General features: G+C 41.0%; 1 long non-coding RNA gene across 1 annotated transcript in view; it reads right to left on the bottom strand.

Annotated features, from left to right (window-relative positions):
- Positions 1 to 845: 845 nt before the first annotated feature.
- LOC140739452 (uncharacterized) overlaps positions 846 to 21,798 on the bottom strand; it is a 64,075-nt gene continuing 43,122 nt past the window's right edge. The window contains exons 2-3 of the long non-coding RNA XR_012101642.1: positions 8,109 to 8,216; positions 846 to 1,053 (exon numbers count right to left, since the gene is read on the bottom strand). This is a non-coding gene — a long non-coding RNA (uncharacterized lncRNA). The remainder of the gene's footprint in view (positions 1,054 to 8,108; positions 8,217 to 21,798) is intronic.

The raw sequence follows: 21,798 nt of genomic DNA, 5'->3' as shown, positions 1-21,798 counted from the left end.
CTGAATTGCCATTTATATTCCCCCTTACCAGAATATATCTGCCTTCTTTATCTCCCATTTTGAATATTTTTTCAAAATTTAGCTTACTTGAGATAAGAATAGCAACTCCTCTCCTATGTCCTGATTTATATGAGGAGAAAAACAGATTAGTGAAGCCCATTCTCTTTAGTTTTTTATGCTCATTATCACTTAAATGAGTTTCCTGTAAATATACTACATGGGCTTGTTCTTTTTTCATTTTGGATAAAATTCTCTTATGTTTGATTGGATTTAATAGCCTATTTACATTAAAAGAAATGAATTTTACCTTGTCCTTAGCCATCTGTACTTATCTGTCAATGTATCATTGAAATTAGAATAAAACTTAATCAATCTACTCCCTGAACAAATAAGAACCAAGAAACTCAAATAATAACAAAAATGGCAACGAACGTGTGATTCCAAGGCTGAGGTTCTAGTAAGTGACCCTGCGTTGAGCTAGAGGAAATGTCTAGCTGTGGGGGATAACCCCTCCTATTTGTGAGTTGAGGGTCCCCATTGCAGTATTCATAAAAGTCAGTGAACAAATCCATTACACAGAAAAGATTTCCCTGTGTACTCCTCCTATATATACATACATATATATACACACACACACACATATATATATATATATTCTCAATTTGGTGGGGAAAAAGGAGTAAGTGAGCGAATAAAGAATAACAACTAAGTAATATAAAATCCACACTATAATAAGTATTTCTCGAGATAGGGAGATAGGTATATCACCGTGTACTTTTGCTTCTGTTTAGCTTCTCAACATTTTTAAAGTTAGCCAAACCTTATGGCTCTTCTGAAGGGGGTGAGGACTGTCTTTGGGAAACTCCCGGTCTCTTCCTGATATGTTTCTCTCGGCCTCCTCCCGTCTCCTGCCTTCTCGTTTCTCGCACTATTTCCCAAGCCGAGCGGGACAATTCCTCAGCCAGGCTTTCTTTCGTTTTGGTCATGCTGACGGGCAACCCTCTGGCCTTCATGTCTGTAGTCGCCTCTTCCACTGTCTGGTACAACTGCGTCCTGTTGTCATAAAACACTTGAAGTTTAGCAGGGTATGGAGTTTGAAATCTAATCTTATTTTGCTTTAATACTCACTTTACTTCGGAGTATTCTTTGCGTTTCTGGAGGACCGCGGGGGGGGTAATCTTGGTCAAAATATATTAATTTATCCTCTAAAAACACTCTCTTCTTACCCCAGGCCCTTCGTAGAATCTCCGCCTTGGTGCTGTACCGAAGGAATTTAATTATAATTGAGCGTGGCTTTCTATCCTGGGTAGGTTTCGGGACTAACACGCGGTGCGCTCTTTTGATTTTCAGCTCCATAGCCGGGGGAAGATCCAGCGTGTCCCGCAGTAACTTTCCGACAAACTCCGTCATAGACGGGCCCTCCGCTCCTTCGGGAACGTTGTAGATTCTGATATTTTTCCGCCGTGATCTTCCCTCCAGGTCAAGCAGTTTACCTTCTTGGTGATGTATTATTTTTATTGTCTTGCTCAATATCCATTCCTCGTTTTGAACGCGGTCTTCCACCTTCTCAATGCGAGTCTCTGCCACCGCTATTTTTTGATTAACGCTGGCGAGCTCTGCCTTAATATCACAGAGCTGCTTCTTTATATCTTTCTGGACCTCCATTATTTCTTTCAGGATTTCGAAGACATTCGCCACTTTGACTGAACGAGGCCCAGCGGCCGCCTCGCTCGCACGTGGTCGCACGTGGTCGCCCGCTGCACTCCTCTCAGACGCAGGCTCCGCAGTGTTGCTTTTTTAATTTCCATTTCTTCTCCCCATTCTTGCCCCTCTTTTCAGTTCAAATATTTTTCGAAAAGTATTATATTTGACGGGTTAACAGGGCTTAATACACATTTTTCCGGAGGAGTTAGTGACTTAAGCTGCCATTCTGAACGATGATGTCACCAGAAACCCCTTGAAAAAATTTTACGGAGCAAGAAGGCTGTGAGTAGAATGGCTAAGGATTTCCGGAGCGAAAACATTTTATTAGTTGGGGTAAAAGAGAGGCAAGACTGCGCAGGCACGTGACGTCAGCCAGTAGAGCAGGAAAAGTTTAAAATGAAGACCGCCATATCCAGCTGGCAGTGGAGTGAGAGGGCTTTGGCTCAACGGGCTTAAGTGTGTGAGGCCGGTTTTCTGTGCTCGGTGTCAGATGTGGGAGGTCCTGGAGTCTCCCAGCCTCCCAGACGGCCACATCTGCACCCGGTGCGTCGAGCTGCAGCTCCTAAGGGACCGCATTAGAGAACTGGAGCTGCAGCTCAATGACCTTCTTCTGGTCAGGGAGAGCGAGGAGGTGATAAAAAGGAGTTATAGGCAGGTGGTCACACCGGGGCCACTGGAGACAGACAAGTGGGTCACAGTCAGGAGAAGGAAGGAGAAGAGTCAGGTACTAGAGAGTACCCCTGTGGCTGTACCCCTCGACAATAAGTACTCCTGCTTGAGTACTGTTGGGGGGGGGACAGCCTACCTGGGGGAAACAACAGTGGCTGTGCCTCTGGCACAGAGTCTGGCCCTGTGGCTCAGAAGGGTAGGGAAAGGAAGAGGAAGGCAGTAGTGATACGAGACTCTGTAGTTAGGGGGTCAGACAGGCGACTCTGAGGACGCAGGAAAGAAACTCAGATGGTAGTTTGCCTCTCAGGTGCCAGGGTCCGGATGTGTCAGATCGCGTCCAAGATATCCTGCAGTGGGAGGGAGATGAGCCAGAGGTTGTGGTACCAATGACGTAGGTAAGAAAAGGGAAGAGGTCCTGAAAAAAGACTACAGGGAGTTAGGAAGAAAGTTGAGAAGCAGGACCGCAAAGGAAGTAATCTCGGGATTACTGCCTGTGCCACGCGACAGTGAGTATAGAGATAAAATGAGGTGGAGGATAAACGTGTGGCTGAGGGATTGGAGCAGGGGGCAGGGATTCAGATTTCTGGATCATTGGGACCTCTTTTGGGGCAGGTGTGACCTGTACAAAAAGAACGGGTTGAACTTGAATCCCAGGGGGGGTGGGGGACCAATATCCTGGCGGGGAGGTTTGCTAAGGCTACTTGGGAGAGTTTAAACTAGAATTGTTTGGGGGGGGGGGTAGGAACCAAACTGAACAGACTGGGGAAGAGGCAGTTGGCTCACAAATAGAGAAAGCTTGGAGACAGTGTGTGAGGGAGGATAGGCAGGTGATAGAAAAGGGACGGATGGACGGTTTGAGATATGTCTATTTTAACACAAGGAGTATTGTGAATAAAGCGGATGAGCTTAGAGTGTTGATCAGTAATTGGAGATATGACATGGTGGCCATTACAGAGACTTGGATGGTTCAGGAACAGGAGTGCTGGTTTTAGATGTTTCAGAAGGGACAGGGAGGGAGGCAGAAGAGCTGGGAGCGTGGTACTGTTGATCAGAGATAGTGTCACGGCTGCAGAAAAGGTGGACGTCATGGAGGACTTGTCTACGGAGTCTCTGTGGGTGGAGGTTAGGAACAGGAAGGGGTCAATAACTTTACTGGGTGTTTTTTATAGGCCGCACAATCATAACAGGGATATTGAGCAGCAGATGGGGAAACAGATCCTGGGAAGGTGTAATAATAACAGAGTTGTCGTGATGGGAGATTTTAATTTCCCAAATATTGATTGGCAGCTCCGTAGAGCAAGGGGTTTAGATGGGGTGGAGTTTGTTAGGTGTGTTCAGGAAGGCTTCATGACACAATATGTAGATAAGCCTACAAAAGGAGAGACTGTACTTGATTTGGTATCGGGAAATGAACCTGGCCAGGTGTCAGATCTCTCAGTGGGAGAGCATTTTGGAGATAGTGATCATAATTCTATCTCCTTTACAATAGCATTGGAGAGAGATAGGAATAGACAAGTTAGAAGAGCGTTTAATTGGAGTAAGGGGAATTATGAGGCATTCAGGCAGGAAATTAGAAGCTTAAATGGGGAACAGATGTTCTCAGGGAAAAGTACGAAAGAAATGTGGCAAATGTTCAGGGGATATTTGTGTGGAGTTGTGCATAGGTACATTCCAATAAGACAGGGAAGTTATGGTAGAGTACAGGAACCCTGGTGTACAAAGGCTGTAATAAATCTAGTCAAGAAGAAAAGAAAAGCTTACAAAAGGTTCAGAGGGCTAGGTAGTGTTAGAGATCTACAAGATTATAAGGATAACAGGAAGGAGCTTAAAAAGGAAATTAGGAGAGCCAGAAGGGGCCACGAGAAGGCCTTGGCAGGCAGGATTAAGGAAATCCACAAGGCATTCTACAAGTATGTGAAGAGCAAGAGGATAAGATGTGAAAGAATAGGACCTATCAAGTGTGACAGTGGGGAAGTGTGTATGGAACCAGTGGAAATAGCAGAGGTACTTAATGAATACTTTACTTTAGTATACACTATGGAAAAGGATCTTGGTGATTGTATTGCTGACTTGCAGCAGACTGAAAAGCTTGAGTATGTAGATATTAAGAAAGAGGATGTGCTGGAGCTTTTGGAAAGCATCAAGTTGGATAAGTCACTGGGACCAGATGAGATATACCCCAGGCTACTGTGGGAGGTGAGGGAGGAGATTGCTGAGCCTCTGGTGATGATCTTTGGGGACAGGAGAGGTTCTGGAGGATTGGAGGGTTGCGGATGTTGTTCCTTTATTCAAGAAAGGGAGTAGAGATAGTCCAGGAAATTATAGACCAGTGAGTCTTACTTCAGTGGTTGGTAAGTTGATGGAGAAGATCCTGAGAGGCAGGATTTATGAACATTTAGAGAGATATAATATGATTAGGAATAATCAGCATTGCTTTGTCAAAGGCAGATCGTGCCTTATGAGCCTGATTGAATCTTTTATGGATGTGACTAAACACATTGATGAGGGAAGAGCCGTATATGTAGTGTATATGGATTTCAGCAAGGCATTTGATAAGGTACCCCATGCAAGGCTTATTGAGAAAGTAAAGAGGCATGGGATCCTAGGGTACATTGCTTTGTGGATCCAGAACTGGCTTGCCCACAGAAGGCAAAGAGTGCTCGTAGACAGGTCATATTCTGCATGGGGTCGGTAACCAGTGGTGTGCCTCAGGGATCTGTTCTGAGACCCTTACTCTTCGTAATTTTTATAAATGACCTGGATAAGGAAGTGGAGGTATGGGTTAGTAAATTTGCTGATGACACAAAGGTTGGAGGCATCGTGGATAGTGTGGAGGGCTGTCAGAGGTTACAGTGGGACATTGATAGGATGCAAAACTGGGCTGAGAAGTGACAGATGGAGTTCACCCCAGATAAGTGTGAAGTAGTTCATTTTGGTAGGTCAGATATGATGGAAGAATATAGTATTAATGGTAAGACTCTTGGCAGTGTGGAGGATCAGAGGGATCTTGGGGTCCGAGTCCATCAGCTGCTCAAAGCAGCTGTGCAGGTTGACTCTGTGGTTAAGAAGGCATACGGTGTATTGGCCTTCATTAATTGTGGAATTGAATTTAGAAGCCGAGAGGTAATGTTGCAGCTATATAGGACCCTGGTTAGACCCCACTTGCAGTACTGTGCTTAGTTCCGGATGGCTCACTACAGGAAGGATGTGGAAACCATAGAAAAGGTGCAGAGGAGATTTACAAGGATGTTGCCTGGATTGGGGAGCATGCCTTATGAGAATGGGTTGACTGAACTCGGCCTTTTCTCCTTGGAGCGACAGAAGATGAGAGGTGACCTGATACAGGTGTACAAGATGATGATAGGATTTGATCATGTGGATAGTCAGAGGCTTTTTCCCTGGGCTGAAATGGTTGCCACAAGAGGACACAGGTTTAAGGTGCTGGGGAGTAGGTACAGAGGAAATGTCAGGGGTAAGTTTTTTACTCAAAGTGGTGAGTGTGTGGAATGGGCTACCGGCAACGGTGATGGAGGCAGATATGATAGGGTCTCTTAAGAGAATTTTCGATAGGTACATGGAGCTTAGAAAAATAGAGGGCTATGGGTAAGCCTAGTAATTTCTAAGATATGGACATGTTTGGCACAACTTTGTGGGCTGAAGAGCCTGAAACGTCGACTGTACTTTTTTCCATAGATGCTACCTGGCCTGCTGAGTTCCTCCAGTATTTTGTGTGTGTTTCCTAGTAATCATTGACTAGTTTGCTTTCATTCAATCTGTACTTTGGGAGATTAGTAATGAATCACAGCTAATGTCTTTTCTAATGAACTGGTTGGTGCATGCATGTAATATAAGTCTGCCACATAGGGCATTAACATTAACCTTCTTCTGAACATAACTGTTGGATCTACATAGTTGACATTGCTTTGGACTCTCAGCATGGTATATCCTGTTAAAGATCTACCAGGAATCTCAGCAGTTCCAAGATGAAGATAATTTCAGAATTCAATGGTCCCCGCCTAAAAGTGACACAAAGCTGTTGAAAAACTTTCTGCCTCTGGTGGAGCATTGGGAAGAAGTAAACCACTGGATTTCAAATTGTACATAATTTTAAGTACTCAGGGAAGCATTGTGCCAGAAAAGGAGACTAACATAAATACTTACAGCACATTTGTTAAGTAACTGTTAGCATTGACCCTGTTTATGCACACTGCTTTTTGTACAACATTCAGGAATTCCTAATGAGGTGCCTGCAATGTAAGCATTAATAGCTGTGAAGAACAGCTACATCAGCTACATTAACAAATACATATATTGGGGTGAACAGTGTTTTTTTTGGATGGACTCAATATAATGGTCTCTTTGGGGGCTTTGCTATTTTGTGCAAGGTGAGTAGTGGGGGTGCTGTGCTTTTTGCTGAGACAGGTGGGGGAGGGGAGGGTTGATGCTTGGCTGTTGCTTGTGTGTGTGAGGGGGAGGGGGCTTTGGGGATCTAACATTCTTTGGGATTTTTCTTCTGTTTTGTGGATGTCTGCGAAGAGTAAGAATTTCAGGTTGTATACTGTACATATTCTCTGAGATTAAATGGAAGCATTGAGCTATTGAACATATGAAAAACAATCATAATGCCTCAAGCAGCTATATAATTGTGCTTGGTAACCATGCCTGTTTCTGCAAAGATTTCTTACATCTGGTGTAAAGTTCTGTGTGACCTCTTCCTGAAGTCCTTTGAATCAGGTTTATTATCATTGTTTTGTATGATGTGAAATTTGTTGTTTTGTGGAAGTAGTACTGTGCAAAGACACAAAATTACCATATATTAGAAAATACATACATAGTGCCAAAAAAAGAATAAAGAGGTAATGTTCATGGATTGGATATGTTGAAGAGCAGCATGTTAATTGAACAAGGAAGTATATCACAAATATCACTTCAGGCTAACCACCATACATTGCTCTTCGTCTGAATAAGGGGAAATACATCAGAGATGGTTTCAATGTATTTTTGATGAATGTGTGTAAAGGGTAAAGGAGGAAGGACCATAATACTAGAAAATAATACTGAACCTATCAGCAAGACTGAGATAGAAGAAGATTAAATGAGTATTCAGCAGAAGTGCAAAAGTTAGAAATAATTTGGAAGATTTATAGCAACACACACATAATGATGGTGGAATGCAGCAGGCCAGGCAGCATCTATAGGAAGAAGTACAGACAACGTTTCGGGCCGAGACCCTTCATCAGGTTCCACGAGCATTTTGTGTGTGTTGCTTGAACTTCCATCATCTGCAGATTTCCTCATGTTTGGAAGATTTATAACTTGGGTTGTTGATGGTTGGTGTGAGTTGTTCTCTGATCTTGGCAATGTACTTGTAAATGTTTTGTCACCACAGGAGGAGGCATCGTCAGTGCACTGTTGATTATGGTGTGCACTCCAAATGTTTGACACACAGCCAATCAGCGACAAGATTTCTGAACAGATGACTTCCTGAAGCAGAAGGAATTGTCACCCCTTTGAACTGAGACAGATACCATATATAACCATGAACTGGAATCAATTATATTTTTCTTACAAAACAAAGTTACGATATTGCAAGATATAGTGGAAAGTTTATTAGACTGCTCTTTGAGAACAATAATTCAGAATAAATATTAAGAAATTCAAATGTGAATTCGATTATCAAAAGGCAGTGGATGTAGTTTTGTACTCAAAATATAAACCATTGTCTTAATATTTACCTTCACGACTATGAGCCACCTTCTTGAACCATAGCATTCTTTCTGGAACAACGGAGCAAGTCCCACAATGGAAGAACTGTCCATCAGCCCAATTATCTGGAGTGCTACCTGGCAGAGTGAACATCATGGAAACAGGACAGTTAATTTGAATCACATATGAATATGATTTTTTTTCTTTTTTTTCTTGTTAGGGGAGTGATACAACTTGTATGACTTATGTACTGTTGAGATGGTAGAATTTTTGAGACTTTAAGCATCCAAATATTTCTTAAATTATTCCAAAAATTATCCTTTTTTTGCTTAAATGTTTTCCATGGCTTCTTGTCCTGTTCCTGGTCTCCCAACCTGAAACACCTGCCAGTAAAGAGCTGGCTGTTCTACCTTCTGTGGGAGTTCACCACCATCACCCTGAGTAGAGTTTACTTTTCACTTCAGGCAGACATCAGGCTAGCACTTGAGGAACTAAGAGCTGTAATCAACAATAATGAAGTGGCACAGCCCACTGCCTATGGCTGACAGATGGAGTTGCTTAAAGATTGCTGATCAGAGTTCTTGATTGCCAAGTTCCAGTCAGTAGTAAGGACAAGGAGGGTAAGGTAAAGGAACCTTGGATAACTTGACAGGTCCTAAAGTTAGTGAGAAAGAAAAAGGAAGCATACATAAGGTTAATGAAGCTAAATCAGACCTGACCTTGTGGTATATAAAGAGAGCAGGAGACTGCTCATGCAGACAATTAGCAGAGGCCAGGAGAGGCCATGAAATATCCTTAGTGAGCAGAAGCAAAGATAATCCCAGGAGAATTTATTCTTATATTAAGAAAAATAAGACAAATAAGGGGAGGAGAGATCCACTCAGGGATGAAGAAGGGAATCAATGCTAGGAGTCAGAGCAATGGATGAGATACTAAATGAGTACGTACTTTGTGTCAGTTTTTCTGAGGAGAAGGATGTGGAGGGTAGTGAAAACAGAGTGGGGCATACTAATGAGGTGGGACATCTTTAGGAGGAGGTAGTGCTGAGTCTTCTGGAAAGTATGAAGTTGGATAAATCCCCAGGGCCTATAAGATGGCATAAGTGATGGAAGATTCTGGTTGGAGGGTGATTGTCATTGGTGTTCTGCAAGGATCCATGCTGGGCCCTCTGCCTTTTACAATATGTATCAATGATTTGGATGAAAATGTAGATGGAAGGATTAGCAAGTGTAAAGGACTATCAACAAATCTAGCTGTATATAGATCAGTTACAGAAATGGCCAGTAAAATGGCAGACAAACGTCATTCTGGCAAGTGTGAAGGGCTGCACTTTGGGAGGTAAAATTAAAGGAGAAAGTATACTGTTAAAGGCATGTCTTGTAATAGCACTGTAGGACTGAGGGATCTTGGGATCCAGGTCCACAGTGACTATGCAAGCTGATAAAGTGGTAAAGAAGGAATTTGGCATGCTTCTCATCCTCAGTAGAGGTTATGATGATAAGAGTAAAAAAATCATACTGCAGCTATATAAAACTTTATCAGACTGCACTCACCAGTGCTTTATAAAGTCTCAATATTACATCTGTCATGGTCTCGTCTGGCAATTCCTATCTTGCTATTATCTCTTTAATTGGGCCTTAACCCCCTCGCCTGATTTCCAATCATTCCCAGTTCCACTAATTACAGCACACCGGCTTCCCATTAGTGAACAAAAGATAAGACTTGGGCGTCACAGCCTTGCTTTGCCAGTTCAGTGGTTGACTCTAGTGTGAGTAAACCTCGTTTCCTGAGACCTTAGGTCTGTCAGTTCTAAGCTCCGCATCATTTCCTGGATACTCTACGTAAACCTTGTCTCTGTGTAAAGACTCTCCTGGATACCGGTTCCCCATTAGCGATTGTGCTAATCTCTTTGTCTTGGCCCGAAACGTCGACAGTGCTTCTCCTTATAGATGCTGCCTGGCCTGCTGTGTTCCACCAGCATTTTGTGTGTGTTGTTTGAATTTCCAGCATCTGCAGATTTCCTCATGACTCTGCCTCCGCGCCTGTGTCCTGCACTTGGGTTTGTCCTCAGCCTCGTCCCTGCAACAACATCCTTGCTTTTATATTCTAGCACTCTTGAAATGAATGCTAACATTGCATTTGCCTTCCTTACCACAGATTCAAACTGAAAATTAACATTTAGGGAATCCTACATAAGGACTCCCAAGTCCCTTTGCACCATAGTTTTTTGTTGTATTTTCACTACATTTAGAAAATGGTCAACCCTTTCATTTTTTCTAAGAAAGTGCACAACCATACACTTCCTGACACTGTACTCCATTTGCCATTTCTTTGTCCATTCTTCTTATCTGTCTAAGTCCTTCTGTAGCCTCTCTACTTCCTCAAAACTACCTTCACCTCCACCTTTCTTCATATCATCTGCAAACTTTGTAACAAACTCCTCAATTCCATCATCCAAATCATTGACATAAACGTAAAAAGAATCGGTCCCAACACAGACACCTGTGGAACATCACCAGTCACTGGCAGACAACCAGAAAAGGCCCCCTTTATCCCCACTCTTTGCCTCTTGCCAATCAGCTACTGTTTTATCCATGCAAGAATCTTTTCTGTAATACCAAAGGCTCATAGCTTGTTAAGCAGCCTAATGTGTGGCACCTTGTCAAATGCCTTCTGAAAATCCAAGAACACAACATCAACCGATTCATCTTGTCTATCCTGTTTGTTATTTCTTCACAGAATTCAGATGATCTGTCAGACAAGATTTCCCTTTACAGAAACCATGTTGACTTTGACTTATTTTATCCAAATACCTCAAATCTCCAACACTTTCCCCACCACTGAGGTTAGGGTAACTGGCTTATAATTTCCTTTCTTTTGCCTTCCTCCCTTCTTAAAGAGTGGAGTGACACTTGCAATCTTCCAGTCCTCCAGGACCATGCCAGAATCAAGCTATTTCTTTGTCCCTCACCAGCATCATTTTTCAGTGGCCCAATATCAACTCTCACCTCTCTTTTAATCTTTATATAATTGAAAAAACTTTTGGTATCCTGTTTTATGTTAATGGCTAGTCTGTCTTCATATTTAATCTTTTCCCTTCTTGTAGCTTTTTTACTTGCCTTTTGTTGGATTTTAAAAGCTTCCCAATCATCCAACTTCCCACTCACTTTTGCTATCTTATATGTCTTTTCCTTGGTTTTTATGAAGTCCTTAACTTCCTTTGTCAGCCACGATTGGATTGCCTACCCATGCCAATTGACAACTTCTTCCTCTGTGAGACATATCTATTTTGCGCCTTGTGAACTATTCCCAGAAACTTCAGCCATCTCTGCTCTACCTTCATCCCCACAAGGATCCACCTGGGCAAGCTCCTCTCTCATGCATCTGTAATTCCCTTTATTCTATTGTGATACTGATACATGTGAGTTATGCTTCTCTCTCAAATTGCAGTATGAATTCAAACATATTATGATCACTATTTCCTAAGGGCTCTTTTACGTTAAGCTCCCTGATAAGATCTGGGTTATTATACAATGCCCAATCTAAGATGGTCTTTCCCCAAGTAGGCTCAAGCACAAGCTGCTTTAAAGAACCATCTTGTAGGCATTCCCTTCTTGAAGGGTGAAGTGACATTTGCAACTTTCAGTATTCCAGAACCAATGCAGAATCCAGTGGTTCTTGAAAGATCATTACGAATGCTTCCACGACCTCTTCAGCCACCTCCTTCAGAACTCTGGGGTGTATGCCATCTGGTCTGGGTGACTTATCTACCTTCAGACTTTTCAGTTTTTGAGGAACCTACTCTCTAGTCATGGTAACTTCTCATACTACATGCCCCCTCTCACTTGGAAGTTACACCATACTGCAGGTGTCTTCCACATTGAAGGCTGATGCAAAATACTTATTCAGTTCATCTGTCATTTCATTTTCCCCTATTACTATCTCTTCAGCATCATTTTCCAGTAGTCTGATATCCATGCTCACCTCTCTTTTACACTTTATATATGAACAAACTTTTGATATCCTCTTTTATTGGCTAGCTTACTTTCATATTCCATCCTGACCTTCTTAATGACTTTTTAGTTGGCTTCTGTTGGTTTTCGAAAGCTTCCTATTTTCTAACCTCCTACTAATTTTTACTCTGTTATGTACTTTCTCTTTGGCTTTTATGTTGGCTTTGACTTTTCTTGTTAGCCATTGTTGTGTCATCTTTCCTTTAGAATACATCTTCCTCTTTGGGATGTATATATCTTGTGCCTTCTGAATTGCTTCCAGAAATTCCAGCCATTGCTGCTCAGCCATCATCCCTGCCTGTGTTCTTTTCCAATCAATTCTGGCCAGCTCCTCTCTCGTGGCTCTGTAATTTCCTTTACTCCACTGTAATGTTGATACATCTGACTTTAGCTTCTCCTTCTCAAATTTCAGGGCGAACTTGATCATATTATGATCACTTTCCCTTAGGGTTTTTTTCTTTAAGGTCTCTCATCAATTCTGGTTCATTGCTCAAAACCCAATCCAGAATAGCTGATCCTCTAGTGGGCTCAATCATGAGCTGCTCTAAAATGCCATCTCATAGGCATTCAAGAAATTCCCCCTTCTGGAATCCAGCTCCAATCTAATTTTCCAAATCTACCTGTATATTGAAGTTGATGCATATTGATCCATGACAATTTTAACATTGTCCTTTTGGCTTGCATTTTCTATCTCCTGTTGTAATTTGTAGGCCACCGACATCCTTAGTACAGTTTGGGGGTCAGTATAAAACTCCCATTAGGGTCTTTTTACCCTTGCAATTCCTTTGCTGTATCCACAATGATTCAACATCTTCCGACCCTATGTCACTTCTTTCTAATGACTTGATTTCATTTTTTACCAACAAAGCAGCAACAACGCCCCCTCTGCCTTCTTGCCTGTTCTTTCGATACACTGTGTATCCCAGCTATAATCTTTTCTCAGCCATGATTCAGTAATGCCTACAACATCATACCTGCCAATCTGCAACTGTGCAGAGTGCAAGTTCATCTACCTTATTCCATATACTGTGCACATTCAAATACACCATTAGTGCTGTATTCATCCTTTTTGATTTTGTTTGCCTTTATGTTGGAACTCATCCTGTTGACTGCAATTTTGCCCCATCAACAGCCTCTCCTCACTACACATTGCCTTTCTTTGTAAACGAGCTACCTCATCTGCAGCACTATTATCCGCCTTTCCAATGACACTTCTTGCGTATACACAGTTCAGGACACTATTTGCACCCTGCTCAACCTTTTCATTCCTACCTTTGTCTAAGGACTTACCAACATCTGCCTCCACAACCTCTCCACAAATGTTTTTGCACTGTTTCCCATCCCCCTGCAACTCTGGCTTAAACCCCACTGTGCAGCATTAACAAACCTTTCACTAGGATATTATTCCCCCTCCAGTTCAGGTGCAAACTGTCCCTCCTGTGTGGGTCCCACCTTCCCTGAAAGAGAACCCAATGATCCAAAAATCTTATGCCCTCCCTCCTACACCAACTCCTTAGCTATGTATTAAACTGTATAATTTTCCTAGTTCTGGCCTCACTAGCAAGTAGTATGGGTAACAGTCATGAGATCACAATCCTGAAGGTCCTGCCTTTTAACTTAGCACCTAACTCCCTACTCTTCCTATGCAGAACCTCATTACTTATCCTACCCATGTTATTGGTGCGTGCATGGACCACAACTTTTGGCTATTCACCCTCCCACTTAAGAATGCTGAGGTCTCGACCCGAGATATCCTGGACACTTGCACCCTGGAGGCAACATATCATTCTCACACCACAGAACCTCTTGTCCATTCCCCTAACTAATAAAACTACTATCACACAGCATGTCTCTTCTCCCCCTGCCTTCCTTTCTGAGTCACAGAGACCTGACCACTGTGACATTCCTCTGTTTGGTCATCCACCACCCCTCTCCAGACAGTATCCAAAGTGATATACCTGTTGTTGAGGGCACAGGGTACTCTGCATTGGCTCTTTAACCCTTTTCCCCCTTCCTGACTGTCATCCAGTTTCCTGTGTCCTGCAACTTGGGTGTAACTACCTCTCTATATGTCCTATCTATCACTCCCTCAATCTCTCGAATAACCCGGTAACCAAGGGTAGTATTGGAATCAGGCAGTCTGTGGAGTTTAAGAGCTTACAGATAGACACATGAATATGAAAGGAATGAAGGGATATGGATGATGCAGAGGTGGAAGACATTTAGTATAAATTGGTATCGAGGTCCACAAAACATCATGAGCTGAATGGCCTGTCCAGTGATGTACTATTCAACATTCTGTGTTCTATTTTTGTACCATAACTAGACGCACTGTTTTAATTGTACAGAAAAGAACATAGATTCATTTAATACATTTCATGACCTCCAGACAGAACAAGGGTCATAGGTATGATGTAATCCATTCAATTTGCCTTCATAGAATTCACTTTGTTATTTAGCAAGTAATGTTCAAGGAATGGTCTTTAAAGTTCAAAGAACATTTATTATCAAAGTATGTATGCATTATACAACCATGAGATTTGTTTCCCAACAGGGAGCCATGAAACCCAAAGAAACCTATTTAAAAAAATCATCAGACACTCAATGTGTAGAAAAAAAGTCATGCAAACATAAATGCAAGCAAATAACACGTTAGCTTAGATTTCTTTATACAAGAGTTCAGTATTACAGAGTACTTGGAAATGCTTTCATATCTACCTTCAAATAAGAGTGGGGCATATGTGAATTGTAATTGTGGTACCTTATCGACAGCCTTATTCTGGTCACTATATGACCCAACATTCTCTGAGACTTTCCACAAACTACAATAAATTCAGTTTCCCAATTTTACACATCTGCTGAAAGTAAATTTTACTCTATCAAATATGAATTCAAAAGCATAATCTCTACACTATTGATAAGATTATTATCCAGAAAATCTTAAGATTGGTATATACCAGTGCACAAAAGATTCTTTATGGAAGAGCAAAACCTAAGTTCTAAGATACTCAAAACAAAGTAATCTGTTAAATCAATCATAATTTAATACGGCAATTTTTGCTTAGGATATCTTCTCAACGGCTTCTGAAGAGAAGAAATACTTTTGAATAGTCGGTCATGCTCAAATCTTCCATAAAGGACATTACATATTTTTGTGGCTTTTTTTGACTAAACACAAAATGTGGTGGCATAAATTAAATTGAGCTCTGATATTATTTACCAAAAATATTATTGTTCGTATAAAGTAATAATGGTAAAAACGATAACCAGTTCATCTTCACAAAAATTTGAAGTATTTATATGTTTTTAAAGCAGCGTTATTGTAATTCCTTTTTCCATTTGCTTGCTGTCCAGCTGAGTTATCATCCACTTAATATATTTTCAGTATTTTACTGTTGTTCAATTCCGAAGCTAGTTGCTCAAATATATGTCAGTGCTTTCATTACAGACATAAATTTCTTCCCCTATACCAGCTCATGTTCAGTCTGCAGCTCAGCTTCAAGTCTCAGGTTAGTTGTAATAAAACTAACCTACTTCATCATTCTCCTATTCTATCACTGCCTATGTCCTTATCTAGTTTCAATATCTGTCTTTTCAAATGCCTCCTGTAACTTCAAAACATTAAACTGTTCAAAGGAGGACACGGGAGTCCAAAATGTGATTCTAACTACATGTACATGCCAGCGCATGTATATATCATATGGTACTGTGATAACACATGCAATCAATATCATTTCATAGTTAACCCATAATGAATTATTTAAATGAACAAGAATGTTTCACCAACCAATATATATGTACAAGGTTACTCAAATATTATTGAAATATTAAATACACATCACACTCAATCCTTTTAAAATGCCAATACATTCAAAATGCAACTGTCAGTATCCTGCTCCACAAGAAGATCTGTTCTCTCTTTAACCTGATACAGGCTGATCTATAGTTTTGACAAACACAATAAATACAGAATCAAAATCCACACCTTCTTCAAGTTCTTCTGTGGCCTCATTAACTATTCATTAACTATTCCTCAGCTCTCCGACACTGCCCTCTTGTGGCTTGTCCTCTATTTTAACCCACCACTACTAAATTGACAGAATCAGAATCAGGTTACTATCATCAGCACATGACGTGAAACTTGTTAACTTTGTGGCAGTAGTAGAATGTAATAAATGATAACATGGAAAAAACTGTGAATTACATGTAGTATATATATGTATATCAAATAGTTATGCAGTGCCAAAAATGAAACTTAAAAGTAGTAAGGTATTGTTCATGGGTTCAATGTTCATTCAGAATTCAGATGGCAAAGGGAAGGAAGCTGTTCTTGAATTGCTGAGTGGGTGCCTTCAGGCTTCTGTACCTCCTTCCTGATGGTAGCAACGAGAAGAGGGCATGTCCTGGGTGGTGGGGATCCTTAATGATGGAGACCGTATTTTTGAAGATGTCTTGGATACAATGGAGGCTCGTGCCCATGATGGAGCTGACCAATTTTTACAATTCTCTGCAGCTTACTCCTGTGCAGAGGGGTCTATCCCTCCCCACTGCTCCATAGTAGACAGTGATGCAGCCAGTCAGAATGATCTCCATGGTACATTTGTAGAAATTTTTGAGTGTCTCAGGGTGACATTCCAAGTGTCAAACAAACTCTTAATGAAATATAGCCATTTCCTTGCCTCCTTTATAGCTGCATCAATATGTTGGGGCCAGATTAGGTCCTCAGAGATATTAATATCCAGGAACTTGAAATTACTCACTCTTTCCACTTCTGATCACTCTAAAACAATTGGTTTGTGTTCCTTCATCTTACCGTTTCTGAAATCTAATATCCATTCTTTAGATTTACTGATGTTGAGTGCAAGGTTGTTGCTGTGACACCGCTCAACCAGCTGGTATATTTCACTCTTGTATGCCCTCATGTCACCATCTGAGATTCTGCCAGCAATAGTTGTATCGTCAGCAAATTTATAGACGGCATTTGAGCTATGCCTAGCCACACAGTCATGGGGATAGACAGAGTAGATCAGTGGGCTAAGCACACATCCCTGAGGTACACCAGCATTGTTCATCAGCAAGAAGGAAATATTACCAGTCCATACAGATTGTGATCTTCCAGTTAGAAATTGAGGATCCAGCACAGAGGGTGGGACAGAGGCCCAAGTTTTGTAGATTTTCAATCAGGATTGTAGGAATGATGGTGTTAAATTCTGAGTTATAGTCAATAAACAGAATCCTCACATAGGTATTGTCCAGCAGATCCAAGTCTGCGTGAAGAGCAAATAAGATCGCATCTGCCGTAGATCTATTGTGATAGGCAAACTACAATGGGTCCAGGTCCTTGCAGAGGCAGGAGCTGATTCTAGCCATGACCAACCTCTCAAAGCACTTCATCACCATAGACATGAGTGTTTCAGGATGATAGTCATTAAGGCAGCTCACACTATTCTTCTTGGGCACTGGTGTAATTGTTGTTCTTTTGAAGCACATAGGAACTTCCAAGTGTCTTTGAAAATGTCTTTGAACACTCATGCCAACTGGTTGGCACAAATTTTCAGAGCCTTATCAAGTACTCCATCAGAACCTGCCACCTTGTGAGGGTTTACCCTCCTGAAAGACAGCTTGATGTCGGCCCCTGAGACAGAGATCACAGGGTCACCAGATACTACAGGGATCCTCCTAGCTGTAGTTACATTCTCCCTTTGAAAGTGTCCATAAATGGTGTTACGCAGAGTTGATGTGCGTACGATGTCACCTCCAACCTCGCTCTGAATTGTCTCTTCACCCTTGAAATAGGCCTCTGCAAGTCATACCTGGTTTTCTTATAGACAGGAGAAAATCAGCAGATGCTAGAAATCCGAGCCTGAAATGTTGACTGTGCTTTTTTCTATAGATGCTGTCTGGCCTACTGAGTTCCTCCAGCATTTTGTGTGTGTTTCTCATACAGACCTGGGTCAGTAGACTTAAATGCCACAGATCTAGCCCTCAGCAGATGATGAACCTTATGGTTCATCCACGGCTTTTGGTTTCGGAATGTACAAGAAGTTTTCATTGACACACACTCATCCTCACAGATTTTAATGAAGTCTATGACAGCTGTGGCATACTCATCCAGATTTGAAGATGAATCAAACCAGTCCAGTAAGCTCTCCTATCCCTCCCTTGTCCATACCTTCTTGGTCCTCACGACTGGAGCTGCAGTCCTCAGTCTCTATACTCAGGGAGTAGGGCTTTCCATTGATTCCACTCCCTGTTATCCTATCAACCTTAAACTTCTCCACATCCTTAAAACTACCTCAATATTCATCTTTTCAGCCAGATTTAGATTGCCTCTCATAAATCATTAAATTTGATTTTATTCTTTGCAGCTGCAAATAGGGCTGTTCAACATATTAATTATTTTTGTTGTGACATATATTGGAATTTTTGAGTTTCTGTCTCATTTTTGCTCCTTCATTGAGGGAAAGAACACTGTTAAGTAGTTACTCCATAGAATGAAAATGACAACCTAGTAAAGTGAGAGATAAAATCTGTGTTTGTTGTTATTTTGGCTGTTTAGGTAAATGTGCAAATATGCACTTCTACACAAGCAGAAAATATTCCATTAGCCATGTGGATTTGGCCAACCAAACTCTATAAAAGTACAATTGGCTGTTAGAAATACATCTCAGTCATCATCACATAGCATCCAAAACATCGGAAACAGGGCATCTCCGGAAATAATTCATTTCAAGACATTCAACTAAAGAACTGCCATTTATAAAACCAAACCATACTATGTGACATTAATTTTATAATCAATAGTTAGTCTATTGTTGGAAGAGGAAAAGTTAATTAAAGACTAGCAACCTACTTTTAAATTATGCTTTAAACAGAGAAAAATCATTATACATTAGAGTTTCTAAATACTTACTAACAGGAGGAACTCAGCTGGTTTGGCAGCATCTGTAAGGGAAAGGGAATTGTGGATGTTCTAAGCCAAAAACCCTGCATTATTTTTAATCCCTTTTCTTTTCACAGTAAATTGGTGATCCATTTCATTCACTTTTAATGAATCCTTTATTTATTTATCTGGAGTGAACAGGGAAACTACTTTGATTAGATATATAACAGGTCTGGAATTCCCAAACTGGATAAGCACAAAAAGATGACCAGCATGGGCGGTAGAATTAATAAATAATTAATAAAGTACTTATTGGTGATTCTCCTCATGAGTATGTTTGCCAGCTGTGCTGTGTAGCACTCATGGCCAGAGAATATTACATTTGTGAATACACAATCCCTTATTCCAGATAGCACAGCTGCAGTTATAATTCTCACATCGCTCCAATGATAAATACACTGAAGTAGAATGAAAGATGTTTGGAGCCAAAAAGTAAGCTTTACTTTTAGGAATTTTATTTTTGAAGCAAAAATACTGTATAATCGTCATAGATTAATCTGTTTATCTTACAGTTCTTTCTCAATCAGGAACCTCAAATCCATTTTTTTAAACTTTTGAAGTGTTTTAGTTTTTTATTGTGAACAAGAAAACAGTTGTTTATTTGTTCATTCTTTGCAGACAATGTTTTTCTATTTAACCCTCAGTAGTTATTGATCGCTCAGTAATGCCTGTTTTTATAATGTCTTCCCCTTTGTTAGGTGGTGGGATGGAGATATGTCACTATCAAAGGAGGTGTAAGGTGCTTCTTCTCTCTGCTTGCCTGCAGGTCACCTTTAGGCAAGGTGTAGTACCTGCTTAGTCCCCTGAACAGGGTTATGTGAAACCATGAGAGCAGGCGGTGGATGGTTGTATGAACAGCTGGTGCATATCATAAGCCCTGGTTATGCATCCTCCGACACCACGCAGACAACCTCTGTTATTGATAATAGCTGGCGTTACCATCTTGTAAAGACACTGCCTAGAAGAAGGCAATGGCAAACCACTTCTGTAGAAAAATTTTCCAAAAATAATCATGGTCATACAAAGACAATGATCACCCATGTCACATACGAACAAACCTCCCCTTTCCCCAATGCCTGAGGTACCATTTCAATGTTATTGCTTTTTGGGTAGTTTCTATTACTAATGGTTTCTTATCATATCACAGAAAAATAGTTTTATATAATGTGTGAAGAACGAATGTTTGACTTTTTACTTTACAACATAGAGTAACCCTTGAGGAGTATAACAGATGTAAGATAACACCTAAGAAGGAAATCTGCAGAGCAAAATTGAGACATGATTTATCCTTGACAGTTATGGTAGCAGAACTAGGTTCAATATCACTGAGATATGACATGAAATGTGTTGTTTTGTGGCAAAAGTAAAGACCAATACATAAAAAAACTACTATAAATCACAATAAGAAATATATATATTAAAAATAAGTTAAATAACTAGTGCAAGCAGTGAATAGTGAGGTAGTGTTTGCAGATTGGTTCATTGTCCATTCAGAAATCTGATGTGAAGGGAAAGAAGCTGTTCTGAAAACTTTGAGTGTGTGTCTTCAGGCTCTTGTACTTCCTCCCTGATGGTAGTAAAAAGAAGAGAACATGTCCTGGGTGATGGGGGTCTTTAATGATGGATGCCACCTTTCTGAGGCATTGCCTTTTAAAGATGTCCTCAATGCTGGGAAGGCTAGTGCCCATGATGGAGCTGGCTAAGCTTGCAACCCTCTGCAGTATTTTTTCCAGTGCTGTGCAGTTGTGTCTCCATACCGGTGATGCAACCAATTAGAATGCTCTCATGGTATGGCAGTAGAAATTTGCTGGAGTTGTTAGTGGTAAAGGAGAATCTTAAGATATTCTATAATTACTTTAAGAGCAAAAAGGTAACTAGAGAGAGAATAGAACCCCTTAAGGATCAGTGTGGCCATTTTCAAAGACATCATTGGTGGGAACATTACTGAGAGAGAGGATTCTGAGAAACAGGATCCATCTGCACTTGGAAAGGTAAGGACTGATTCGGGATAGTCAACATGACATTGTGCATCAGAAACCTTTTCTCATTGATTTTTTTGAGTTTTGATGACAGACAGTGTCTGCAGGAATGTAACAAGGCTTTTGCCAAGGTCTGCATGGTAGGCTGATCCATAAGGTTAGGTCACGTGGATCAGCTGCCCAATGCAGCTTGGTGGAAAGTGACAAAGGGTGGTAGTGGAAGCTTGTTTTTCAGACTGAAGGCTTGTCACCAGTGGTTTTCCAACTGGACCCACAATTGTTTGTTATACGTACTAAAGATTTGGAATGAGAATGTGGGTGCCATGATTAATTAACTTGTAGACAACACCAAGATATGTGGTATAGTGGGCTGAGAAGAAGTTTGTCTGGGGCTGCAGTAGGATGACATTCAATTGGAAAAGTGGGCTAACAAATGCCAAATGGAATTTAGCTCAGGCAAGTATCAAGAGATACATTTTGGGAAGTTAATCCAAAGCAGGGCATACACAATCAATGGCGTGGCCCAGGGGGATGTTGTAGAGCAGAGACACCTAGGGGTATAAGTACGTAGCTCCCTGGAAGTTGCAAAACAAATAGTTAAAATGGCGAAAAAAGGCATATGGAATGCTTGCCTTCATAGAGTACTGAGCACTAGAGTTAGGTAATCTTGTTACAGGTGTGCAAGAAGTTGGTGAGACCTCTTCTTGAATATTGTGTGCATTTCTTGTCACCATATTATGAGAAAGAATGTGATTAAACTAGAGAATGTGAAGAAAGATTCACA

The sequence above is a fragment of the Hemitrygon akajei genome, chromosome 15, assembly GCF_048418815.1.
Source record: "Hemitrygon akajei chromosome 15, sHemAka1.3, whole genome shotgun sequence".
Lineage (NCBI taxonomy): Eukaryota > Metazoa > Chordata > Chondrichthyes > Myliobatiformes > Dasyatidae > Hemitrygon > Hemitrygon akajei.
This window is presented reverse-complemented; position numbering and strand designations above follow the sequence as displayed.